We start from the raw sequence: 13,564 nt of genomic DNA, 5'->3' as shown, positions 1-13,564 counted from the left end.
TTCTCTGGTATCTCTCTCTGATTTCTGATGTTCTGTTATTCCGGAAGTTCCTCCACGCCCTTTTGTTCAGTTTCTTCGTTTCCATACATGCCCTATTATACCATGGATTTTTCTGTTGCTTCTCGGATTTTTTCCTTTGGGCCGGGATGAACCTGTTTATTGCCTCCTGACACTTTTGGGTAACATAGTCCAACATACCATTTACAGACTTATCTCTGAGGTCTGTGTCCCTTGGTATTTCTCTTAGGAAACTTCTCATCTCTTCATAAGTCACCTTTCAGTATGCGACCCTTTTGTTTCCTAGATCTTTTTTGGGGGAGATAATTCCTAGCTCTACCAGGTACTCAAAGTTCAATACACTGTGATCACTCATTTCCAAGGGTGCTTCAATCTTAACTTCCCTTATATCCCACTCATTTAGTGTAAATATCAAATCAAACATTGCTGGTTCATCTTCTCCTCTCATTCTTGTTGGTTCCTTGATGTGCTGGCTTAGAAAGTTTCTTGTTGCCACGTTCAGCAGCTTAGCGCTCTATGTTTCTGGTACTCCATGCGGTCTCTGTTCTCCCAATCTATCTTCCCATGGTTGAAGTCTCTCATAATTAGTAGTCCAGATCTATTCCTGTTAGCAACAGAAGCTCCCCTCTATATTATGTTAATGATGGCCATGTTGTTTCTATCATATTCCAGTCTGGGTCTTCTGTCATTTGGTGGTGGATTATATATGACTATGACTATAATTTTTTGCCCTCCAGTTGTTATGGAACCTGCTATGTAGTCACTGAAACCTTCACAGCCTTGAATAACCATCTTCTCAAAATCCTAGCCATTTCTTACCAGCAGAGCTACACCAACACCACCTCTTCTTTCCCTCTCTTACCTCATAACATAATATTCCTGTGGGAACACTGCATTTGTTATCGTTTTCGTTAGCTTTGTTTATGTGAGGGCTATTATGTCTGGATTTTCCTCTAGTACCCAATTTCCAAGCTCATTTGCTTAATTTGTAATTCAATCTATGTTAGTGTACATTGTCTTGAGGCTCACTTTCTTCTGTCCCTTCTCAAATCGCCTCCTTGGTGAGTGTTCTGTTGGTGGGGGAAGTTGTTCTATGGGTGTGACGATCTGTGAGGTGGATAACAGGGTCTCAGAGGATACTGGGATGAGGGGCGGGGGATCCAGTGAAGGGAGAGGGACAGGGAAGGGTATGGGGTGAAAGGGGAGGGAGGACAGGAAGGAAAAGGGGGGAAGGGTGGACTTGGAGGGATGAGGGGAGGGGTAGAGGGGTGGGGATGGGGTGTGAGGGGAGGGAGATTTGGCTGAAAATTTGAGTGGGGCAGGGAGGGTGTGGGGTAGGGGGGTTTTCTATGTAGAGGAGGGTGTTGGGGTTGTCCTCCCCGCTGGTGTTACTGGGTAGCTGGTTGTGGGTTCCCCCCTTGCCTATGGGGGTGTTGTGTTGGGAGCTGTGACTTCCTGGTTTTCCCCTCTCGCCCTGCACCTCTTCGTCGCTTCTGCGGCCATGGCTCTCTCCTCTCTCGTCATATCTCTCTGGAGGAATACATTTTTTAATTCTCCCACATTTTGCAGGTAGCTCTTCCTTGATAGAATCTTCTCCTTTATGTTCTCGTTTGCAAACAAATCTTTCTCACTCGGTCTCGATCTTTGTTGTACCAGCCTAGCCTGAAAACCTTCTCAATGCTATGCTCAGCCCCTTCCATGTCTAGTGCCTTCAGTTTTTCATTCACTGCCGCTTTGTCCTTATCATTCCACTCTGTCCTATTGGAGCCTTCCTGCTTCTTAATACCTACAGCAACCACTCATCTTTTCCTTTCCAGCAGCTGGCTAGTGAAGCATGCCGCTTCCTGTGAGGTGACTGTTTTTACTGCCACCTCCATCACTGCAGACATTACTTCAGAGTCATTTTTTTTTAGCATTTCTGCAAAATGTTGCTTTTATTGTGGCATATTCTTCCAAAATACTTTACCACCTTCTCCCTGGATGATTTTCTGAGTCTCAACATCGATACCGTTCTCTTTGAGGTCTCTACCCAGCAAACACAAATCATCTACACAACGTTCGCCTATCTCTTGCCATAGGTGTGGGAATGATTTGCATTGAGAATGGTGCAGGAGAGCCTTTGAGAAACTTTTACTCAAAAAATCCAAACACAAAGGTTTAATTATAAATTGTTTTTCTACAATTATTTTCTTCCAAATGTAAAACAAATAGTTTTTACATGTTTAAATATAAAATTTATGGTGTTTTTTTGTAAAATTCATTAATAAATTGTGAATGATATATATTGGCTGAGTGAAACCTTTATAATCCATTTAGTTATAATTTGAACAGAAAAAAGTATTTTTCCAAATTTTCTAAAAATTGCTCTTTTTAACACAATTTGACTCCTTATACATTCCACTAAACACTATATCATGTTTAAATATATAATTTATGTATTATTCTCTAAAATAATTTATATAAATTATATAAGTTGCTGGAAAGTGGTGTTAAGGATTTTGAAAACATTTTGTTGTGTTAATATGTTCTTATTAACTATGTCTCAAGTTCACAGTTTATCAAACAAGAATATTAACATTCGTCAACTCTTAAAATCTTATATGTTATCTTGCTGGTGCAAAAAAGGGTGAATCTTTAGGAACAGCTATAGTATCTATATATCACAAATGGTGTTTTCCCTAACTCAAACAATGTAGGGTTTATTATTCTACACATATTTCTAATGACTCTTAGATGTTTACATTCTCTGAAGTATAATTGTGAAGGCTGTGTCCATCACTCTCAACACAGATTCTTAAACTCGTCTCTGCAGGTTCAACTATATAATTAGTTTCCATTTTGAATTTCCATGGACATTTGTATCCAAAATGAAACCAATGTGGTTTCCTTCAGCGCCTTCAGCCAGCACATTTGCTCATTCATTTCCACAGATTCCAACAAGGTAGGGGATTTACAGAAATTTGTATATTCATATTGTTATATATTAAAAATATGAATGCAGTTCAATATGATAAGACAAATACATGAGTTTATGATAAATTCGTTTTCTGTGATATACCATTGATATGCTCTTTTTTTCTTTAAACGGCAGACTAAACTAAAGTGCTCACATCAACAGATTTGATGTATAAATGGTCAACGCTCAACAGAGTTAGTATAAATGTATTAGTATAAATCTTACTTGTCTCATTGTTAATTCACATTCAATGTCAACTTGTGGTTTTGATGTGGCACGTTTGGCCAAGACACCCCACCCCATTATGCACCCCATACCCATCTTGTGGGCGGTTGTGGAAAGGGTTACAGAGGCACATAATGGGCTCAGGGACTGAACCCCACAATTCATTTAGCTAAGCAAGTTACAATCTTGATGAGCTAGTTACAAAATTCAATATAAGTCATCACATCAACAATGGGTTCGAGATCGACCTCAAGTACAGGTTCTAAATTAAGCAACTGACATATGTGGAGAGCTAGTATCAAAATTTATATGTTTGTCCTGCACACCGTCCCCCATCCAGTGGGCAGCGGTGGATAGGTTACAATCACTTAGTTGTTATCTACAGTTAGCAAACTGGGGATATTTGGCTAAAATTTCTGGTAGCAGATCATTTTGAATGAAATATTGACACATCGCTGGAACATTGGTTATAGAATTGTCTCTAAATTCATGTATCTTTTCGCACTCCATCACATAGTGACGGAGGGTGTGCGAATAATTTTGTTGACACAGTTTACATTTGGTCAGGTCTACATCAGCAGATAATGAGAATTCCCAGAGATACTTGTAACCGAGTCTAAGCCGAGCAGTAGTAACATCTAGAAGTCTGCTGATTTTATTGGATGATCCATAGATGTGTGGCTCCTCTTGTATGATATGTATGATAGATGGAATTACTAGTTCCAGTTTCTAGGCAGGCGATGAGTACTCACAATAACCTTAATTAAGCGTCAAAACAAAAATGTGTATACTCTTTTTACTCTCCTGACCTTAGTTCTCGAGCTATGTATTTCATTTTGGTACCAACGTGTTCGCAATAACATTCTCTAGAAGAAAATCAGCAAAAACGGTCACCAAAAGTTATATGAATACCAGCACCCAATAAATACCTACGTAGATGACTCGCCGTGAGTGCCCAAGAGCAACAAAATGTTTTTACTCTTGGGATTGTTATCACTTCCACACTTGTCCTACAGCGTTAATTTTGGTATCAATGTACTCGCAATGAAATTCCCAACACGGTGATATGAATATAAACGTAGAATAATGGTCGCTGCCCACCCGCAAGAGTGTGGGAAGTGGCGGAACTGTTACCCAGTATTGGTGACAAGACGACACATGGGCGATACAGTGCTTTGAAAGTTTATAATTATATCACTGTCCTGACATTATTATTGTATGTACGTCATTCATTTTTGTGCCAATGTTTTCGCAATAGAATGTTCTATGAGCCCGTAGGTAAAAAAGAGCAACAAAGCGTAAGATAGAATAGCACCATATATAAAACAACGCTGGTACATATCAGTGAGCGTCAAACACACACGAAATGTGTGTGTTTGATGGTGGTCAAACGATGTTTGATGTGTTTGATCAGGTGATGTCCTGATCCGCATAATTAAAGTATGAATTATGTTGAGAAAAAATAAGAAAAAAGGGAAAAAACAGGGGTGGGAGAAACATGACAGAAAAAGAGTAAAAATACAATTTGGTCAACAAAACAGCATTGTTTAAAATAAAAGATATGGATTGACATTTTGGGGGTTAGGTTGGTAGGTTACATTGAGTTAATTAGGTAGTACTTAGTGTTTATCTGTTATAGATAGGAGCTGCCTGGTATGGGCCAATAGGCCTTCTGCAGTTACCTTTGTTTTTATGTTTTTGCCCTGTAACCTAAATGGTTAGAGAGGCACATATATGGGCTTAGGGACTGAACCCCACAATTCATTTAGCTAAGCAAGTTACAATCTTGATGAGCTAGTTACAAAATTCAATATAAGTCATCACATCAACAATGGGTTCGAGATCGACCTCAAGTACAGGTTCTAAATTAAGCAACTGACATATGTGGAGAGCTAGTATCAAAATTTATATGTTTGTCCTGCACACCGTCCCCCATCCAGTGGGCAGCGGTGGATAGGTTACAATCACTTAGTTGTTATCTACAGTTAGCAAACTGGGGATATTTGGCTAAAATTTCTGGTAGCAGATCATTTTGAATGAAATATTGACACATCGCTGGAACATTGGTTATAGAATTGTCTCTAAATTCATGTATCTTTTCGCACTCCATCACATAGTGACGGAGGGTGTGCGAATAATTTTGTTGACACAGTTTACATTTGGTCAGGTCTACATCAGCAGATAATGAGAATTCCCAGAGATACTTGTAACGAGTCTAAGCCGAGCAGTAGTAACATCTAGAAGTCTGCTGATTTTATTGGATGATCCATAGATGTGTGGCTCCTCTTGTATGATATGTATGATAGATGGAATTACTAGTTCCAGTTTCTAGGCAGGCGATGAGTACTCACAATAACCTTAATTAAGCGTCAAAACAAAAATGTGTATACTCTTTTTACTCTCCTGACCTTAGTTCTCGAGCTATGTATTTCATTTTGGTACCAACGTGTTCGCAATAACATTCTCTAGAAGAAAATCAGCAAAAACGGTCACCAAAAGTTATATGAATACCAGCACCCAATAAATACCTACGTAGATGACTCGCCGTGAGTGCCCAAGAGCAACAAAATGTTTTTACTCTTGGGATTGTTATCACTTCCACACTTGTCCTACAGCGTTAATTTTGGTATCAATGTACTCGCAATGAAATTCCCAACACGGTGATATGAATATAAACGTAGAATAATGGTCGCTGCCCACCCGCAAGAGTGTGGGAAGTGGCGGAACTGTTACCCAGTATTGGTGACAAGACGACACATAGGCGATACAGTGCTTTGAAAGTTTATAATTATATCACTGTCCTGACATTATTATTGTATGTACGTCATTCATTTTTGTGCCAATGTTTTCGCAATAGAATGTTCTATGAGCCCGTAGGTAAAAAAGAGCAACAAAGCGTAAGATAGAATAGCACCATATATAAAACAACGCTGGTACATATCAGTGAGCGTCAAACACACACGAAATGTGTGTGTTTGATGGTGGTCAAACGATGTTTGATGTGTTTGATCAGGTGATGTCCTGATCCGCATAATTAAAGTATGAATTATGTTGAGAAAAAATAAGAAAAAAGGGAAAAAACAGGGGTGGGAGAAACATGACAGAAAAAGAGTAAAAATACAATTTGGTCAACAAAACAGCATTGTTTAAAATAAAAGATATGGATTGACATTTTGGGGGTTAGGTTGGTAGGTTACATTGAGTTAATTAGGTAGTACTTAGTGTTTATCTGTTATAGATAGGAGCTGCCTGGTATGGGCCAATAGGCCTTCTGCAGTTACCTTTGTTTTTATGTTTTTGCCCTGTAACCTAAATGGTTAGAGAGGCACATATATGGGCTTAGGGACTGAACCCCACAATTCATTTAGCTAAGCAAGTTACAATCTTGATGAGCTAGTTACAAAATTCAATATAAGTCATCACATCAACAATGGGTTCGAGATCGACCTCAAGTACAGGTTCTAAATTAAGCAACTGACATATGTGGAGAGCTAGTATCAAAATTTATATGTTTGTCCTGCACACCGTCCCCCATCCAGTGGGCAGCGGTGGATAGGTTACAATCACTTAGTTGTTATCTACAGTTAGCAAACTGGGGATATTTGGCTAAAATTTCTGGTAGCAGATCATTTTGAATGAAATATTGACACATCGCTGGAACATTGGTTATAGAATTGTCTCTAAATTCATGTATCTTTTCGCACTCCATCACATAGTGACGGAGGGTGTGCGAATAATTTTGTTGACACAGTTTACATTTGGTCAGGTCTACATCAGCAGATAATGAGAATTCCCAGAGATACTTGTAACCGAGTCTAAGCCGAGCAGTAGTAACATCTAGAAGTCTGCTGATTTTATTGGATGATCCATAGATGTGTGGCTCCTCTTGTATGATATGTATGATAGATGGAATTACTAGTTCCAGTTTCTAGGCAGGCGATGAGTACTCACAATAACCTTAATTAAGCGTCAAAACAAAAATGTGTATACTCTTTTTACTCTCCTGACCTTAGTTCTCGAGCTATGTATTTCATTTTGGTACCAACGTGTTCGCAATAACATTCTCTAGAAGAAAATCAGCAAAAACGGTCACCAAAAGTTATATGAATACCAGCACCCAATAAATACCTACGTAGATGACTCGCCGTGAGTGCCCAAGAGCAACAAAATGTTTTTACTCTTGGGATTGTTATCACTTCCACACTTGTCCTACAGCGTTAATTTTGGTATCAATGTACTCGCAATGAAATTCCCAACACGGTGATATGAATATAAACGTAGAATAATGGTCGCTGCCCACCCGCAAGAGTGTGGGAAGTGGCGGAACTGTTACCCAGTATTGGTGACAAGACGACACATAGGCGATACAGTGCTTTGAAAGTTTATAATTATATCACTGTCCTGACATTATTATTGTATGTACGTCATTCATTTTTGTGCCAATGTTTTCGCAATAGAATGTTCTATGAGCCCGTAGGTAAAAAAGAGCAACAAAGCGTAAGATAGAATAGCACCATATATAAAACAACGCTGGTACATATCAGTGAGCGTCAAACACACACGAAATGTGTGTGTTTGATGGTGGTCAAACGATGTTTGATGTGTTTGATCAGGTGATGTCCTGATCCGCATAATTAAAGTATGAATTATGTTGAGAAAAAATAAGAAAAAAGGGAAAAAACAGGGGTGGGAGAAACATGACAGAAAAAGAGTAAAAATACAATTTGGTCAACAAAACAGCATTGTTTAAAATAAAAGATATGGATTGACATTTTGGGGGTTAGGTTGGTAGGTTACATTGAGTTAATTAGGTAGTACTTAGTGTTTATCTGTTATAGATAGGAGCTGCCTGGTATGGGCCAATAGGCCTTCTGCAGTTACCTTTGTTTTTATGTTTTTGCCCTGTAACCTAAATGGTTAGAGAGGCACATATATGGGCTTAGGGACTGAACCCCACACTACATTTAGCTAAGCTGGTTACAATCTTGATGATATAGTTACAAAATTCTGTATAAGTCGTCACATTATCAATGGGTTCGAGATCAACCACAATTTCCTGAATAGATATAACAAAGGGGATATTAATAGGGTATTAAAATTGTCAACACAAGATAGAACACGAAACAATGGGTATAAATTGGATAAGTTTAGATTTAGGAAAGACTTGGGTAAATACAGGTAAATAAATACAAATTTATAAATAAATCTATAAATCCAACATTATGTTTGTAAATCAACTATGTATGTATGAAAAAAAATGACTAATACGTTCGGCGAATGACTTTGACTTCAACTTCACTTTGACTTCGTTCATGTCATCGTATTTTCCGTAATATATAAAGGTTATGACAATGCAATTATATTATTGTGTGCAAATAAGTTTGAAATTTCATGTACCCTAAAAATATTAAAATAAAGAATAAGAATAATTAAATAATTGTTGTAGTAAATTGTCACACGTTCATCATACGCAAACGAACACACAGTTTGGAGCGTCAGTACAAGACCGCCGCCATTTTAAAACACGGCTTCGAATGTAAGTAATGTTTTTCTCGTACTAACACTGTGTTATACAATAGATTTGGTCTTGAATTCACAAATTTAGTTGTTACATCTGACAGAGTATGTTAGACGGTGTAATGCTGGTCCATGTTAACGTATTTGTGGGCTTGGTTGGTTTAAATGTGGAGGCGAGGCCTGGCAGTGCTGGTGTATGTGGAGGCGAGGCGAGGCCTGGCAGTGCTGGTGTATGTGGAGGCGAGGCCTGGCTGTGCTAGTGTGTATGTGGAGGCGAGGCCTGGCTGTGCTAGTGTGTATGTGGAGGCGAGGCATGTACAACACTCCCCAATAGGAAGAAAACCCACTGGGTTCTAGGCTAGGTTAGGCTTATCTGTAATAATTGAATTAAGCCTAGCAAAGCCTAGAACCTAGTTCAGTAATTTAAAAAATGTTGTAACTTGAAAAATGCCATTCAATACATTACACAATTTAAATATTTTCAGGCAATCAACACAACCCTCATGTTGGCTAACCCTCTCTCATGTTGGTCAATAATTTAATTATTTTTTTATGGAGTAATTTTTGCTGTTGAAATGTAGTCTTTTTGAGACTACATTTCAAATGTAGTGTGTGTGGAGGCGTGTATGTTAGGTATTACCTAATATACACGGTGTAATATATCTATCTGTGTGAAATAGATTAAATCCATTTATTTGATATTCAGCTAATAGTTCTGTATTTTCTACATTCATCCATGTTTTGGTAAGTGCAATAATATGTATTGTTTCATTGCAGATTAGAGATTCAAGATAGTTCTAGATTTCCGAAGTACTGAAACGCGCGCCATACAGGCTTGGTGGATCTAGGTGCAAGGTAAAATTATTTACATTTACTTTTGTATTTATGTTTTGTATTTATATGCATATATGCATTTATATGCATTATTCTATAGAATAATAGATCTCGTAATAATTTTGCAAAAATAGTGGCATTTACTATTTTTAAAAGATTATTAAAAAATTTACTGATATGGTGCATTCGGAAGGGCGAAGAGGGAGAACGGCCTGTTGACATAGCTCGGGTGCAGGGGGGGGGGGTTGTGTAAAAGCCTGGTTTGTGCCTCGGAGAGGCTATGGGATCCAGTAAGTTCAGTAGAACTTCGGTTTCAACCCTTTTACCCTGTTGTAGCTCAGTCGATTAAGGCAGTGTCTGGGATGCTCCCGGACGCAGGTTCGAATCCTCGTCACGGCCCTTGTGGATTTGTTCATTTGATGCATCACGTTATTGTGATCTGTGTGTGTAATTCTTCACTTGCTACAGCAACAGGAATGTGTGTGTATGTATTTGTGTTGTTGAATATGACCGAAAGTGTAAGATTAATGATTCTAACACAAATCGTCTGAATATTTGTTTTTCTTCACTGTCGAGAGTAGTTAAAAAAATTTACTCGAGTTTATTTTCACACTTTATTTATGGTCCTTAAGTCCCTCTCCTTAATGCTGCTGCTGTTTCTCGCATCTTTGCATCGCTTGTATGTTTGGGGGTTTGGCCTCTTGCTATATATTGATTCCATTTGTGTGTGTTTGGGTCTCAGGCCCTCTCGCAATTTCTGTTGAACAAACCCCTTTTCCTAGTTCTGCATCTCTCCTTTGGTACAAATTTTGTTGTGCTTTTATCATATATTTCACAAAACTTGACATACATTTCATTTACTTCATGTCCTATCAGCAAGTGTTTGTCAAATTCTTTAAGGAAAGTTTATCATCCTGATTGCAGATCTCTAGCGATATTATGTCAACTTCTTGTGGATTCGCAATCATTATTTAATTTACCTTTAGGTGTTCTTTCACCAGCACAGCAACACTGTACCTCTCCCAACCAGTTTAAGATAAAAACTAAGTACTAACTAATTAACTCAATGTAACCTACCTTACCCCCAAAATGACAACCCATGTCTTCTATTTTAAACAATGCTGTTTTGTTGACCAAATTGTATTTTTGTTTTTTTCTGCAATGTTTCCCCCCCCCCCCACCACTCTACCACCACATTGAGTTTAGTAGCTCTGTGCACGTCAGGTGCTGTTTAATATACAGACCTACTCCTCCATTTGACCTAGTTTCTCTATCACATCTATATCACTTTGTGCTTTAGCCCTGGTGGAGCTTGGTCCACCAGGCTGTTGTTTGGAGTGGCCCGCAGATCCACATACAGTCTGCATATGATATACAGTCTGTTGATCAATTAAACTACAGTAGTTAGTTTTTATCATCCGAATGCACCAATATGTGTTCATTCTTCCCAGATGAAGGAACTAGGTAATATTCATCATCTGAATGCACCATCTGATGCTTTAACACTCATGATACACGAGAGGTTTAAAAAACTTTTAAAACTTTTAAAACTTTTTGACCTATGTATTTAAAAGCAATTCTAAAGTTAAAAAGTGTAGCATAGGCCCCTCGCAGAATGTTCTTAATATGATCCTCAGGTTATAGTTTTCTATCTAAAACCACCCCTAGATCTCTTTCTTGATCAGAATTCTTTATAGATCTCAGTGGCTCGATCATAGAAACTGCTCTAAATCCTTGTTGGCCTGGATTGTGGAGGTCATTGGTCTCTATAAAACTAGTAATCTGACTCCTGATCACTCTCAAATAATTTTATTATGTGGGATGTTAGTGCAACTGGTCTATAATTCTTTGCCAATGCTTGTGTTGTGTTGTGTTGTTTTGGTAGTGATGTGCAATGTGTTGTTTTGGTAGTGATTCGTCCAGTTCTGGTAGTAGTGCGGTTGTTGTGTAGTGTAGTACTTGTGTGCTTGTTAATGACTTGTATTCCAGTCTTGTGGGTATCTCCTTTCCCCTACGGGCCAACTGCTTTGTTCTTACCTAGCATTTTGCTTTGTTTGGGTATGAATGTTTGTGTGCCGTATATTTTGCAAAATTTGCCATATATCTCATTATTTACTCCTCTGCCTAGCAACAAGTCTGTCTAATTATACTCATTAACTGTTTTTCAAAGTTCCCCATAGTGTCCTTTATTGAAATCGAGTTCATGAACCGTTTCAATGTTCTTATTTTCTTCTAGATTATATCTTAAAGTATATTTAAATGTTATTGTTATTATTGTTATTAAATGTTATTGTGACATTGCATTGCAATTGAGCTATGTTGTTTACCATACCGTTCATTTCGTGAGTATAAGTATAGATGCCACACTTGTGACAGGTAAAACCATGCCTTTTTTGAAAAACAGCACCGTCTGTTGCACGTAAGAGCAACCCACACTATATTATGTTGCGATATTATTTCAATATTTCCGATTGTATTGATAATTTGAATTTTCATAGATTTCAATTTATTTTCATTTCGATTTAATAATTTTGTGTGACATTGCATTGAAATTGAGCTGTGTTGTTTACCATACTGTTCATTTCATGAGTATAGTTTATTTTTTTATTTTTTTCATTTCATTTTTTTAGCTGTTCTTATTTTTCAGTGATGGGAATATCAGATCATTTGATGTTCCCAATTTTCTGATGGAAGCATCAGACCATTATAGAATGCATCGGATGAGGTAGTTTGGAATGGTGGGGAGGACGAGAGGGGGGTATGGTGGGGAAGACGAGGGGACAGAGGAGAGGGTAATGGTGGGGAGGACGAGGGGACTGGGGAGTTGGGGATGGTGGGGACAGGGGAATGCTGGGGAGGACAAAGGGACAGGTGAATGGGAGATGGTGGGGGAGGAAGAAGGACAGGGGAGGGGAAAATGGTAAGGAGGACGATGGGACAGGGAAGTGGGAATAGTGGGGATGATGTGGGGACAGGGAAGTGGGAAGGACGAGAGGACTGTGGAATGGGGAATAGCAAAGTGAATTATAATTATATATATTAATTAATTCTTATAAATTTCCAGAAGCCTGTATCAACACCCACACTAATGCAACTGAAAGAGATGTTGAGACAAGTATTGCTGATATGTTGAAGAACGCCCCAAACAAACTCGGTGGAAACAGATACAAGGTAAAGTTTGCCAATTTGCTGTAGTCTAATTCAATTTCTTTTTAGTAATCTTCGAGAACATTTATGCTATGAATAAGATAAAATAATGTAACTGATTTTGATTTATTTACTATTTATTATTTATTTACCGTTATTAGTATAATAGATCTCGTAATAATTTTGCAAAAATAATGGCATTTACTATTTTAAAAAGCTCGGGTGCAGGGGGGGGGGGTTATGTAAAAGCCTGGTTTGTGCCTCGGAGAGGCTATGGGATCCAGTAAGATCGTCCTTCCTTTCCTCCCTAGAATCTGGATGTAGCAGGTGCTCAATTGTCAAAAGTGAAAAATTGGTTTTGTCTTCCGAATGCACCATTTGTGTAAATTTGCTAATAATCTTTTAAAAATAGTAAATGCCATTATTTTTGCAAAATTATTACGAGATCTATTATACTAATAACGGTTTGATAAAATACAGTAGACTGCCTACTGGATAATAGTTCCAGTCCACCTGTAGACAGGGATCTCACATCAGCTTGTATATTATACAAGGATAAGATTTGATTTACTTTTGTATTTATATGCATATATGCATTTATATGCATTATTCTCTAGAATAATAGATCTCGTAATAATTTTGCAAAAATAGTGGCATTTACTATTTTAAAAAGCTCGGGTGCAGGGGGGGGGGGGGGGGTTTGTGTAAAAGCCTGGTTTGTGCCTCGGAGAGGCTATGGGATCCAGTAAGATCGTCCTTCCTTTCCTCCCTAGAATCTGGATGTAGCAGGTGCTCAATTGTCAAAAGTGAAAAATTGGTTTTGTCTTCCGAATGCACCATTTGTGTAAATTTGCTAATAATCTTTTA

The 13,564-nt window shown here is 38.2% G+C and overlaps 1 long non-coding RNA gene across 1 annotated transcript in view; it reads left to right on the top strand.

The window, feature by feature from the left end:
• The first annotated feature begins 8,696 nt into the window (after positions 1-8,696).
• Positions 8,697-13,564, top strand: part of LOC138357318 (uncharacterized) — a 7,764-nt gene continuing 2,896 nt past the window's right edge. Inside the window, exons 1-3 of the long non-coding RNA XR_011224915.1 lie at positions 8,697-8,735; positions 9,494-9,571; positions 12,615-12,721. This is a non-coding gene — a long non-coding RNA (uncharacterized lncRNA). The remainder of the gene's footprint in view (positions 8,736-9,493; positions 9,572-12,614; positions 12,722-13,564) is intronic.

The sequence above is a fragment of the Procambarus clarkii genome, chromosome 77 (assembly GCF_040958095.1).
Source record: "Procambarus clarkii isolate CNS0578487 chromosome 77, FALCON_Pclarkii_2.0, whole genome shotgun sequence".
Classification (NCBI taxonomy): domain Eukaryota; kingdom Metazoa; phylum Arthropoda; class Malacostraca; order Decapoda; family Cambaridae; genus Procambarus; species Procambarus clarkii.
This window is presented reverse-complemented; position numbering and strand designations above follow the sequence as displayed.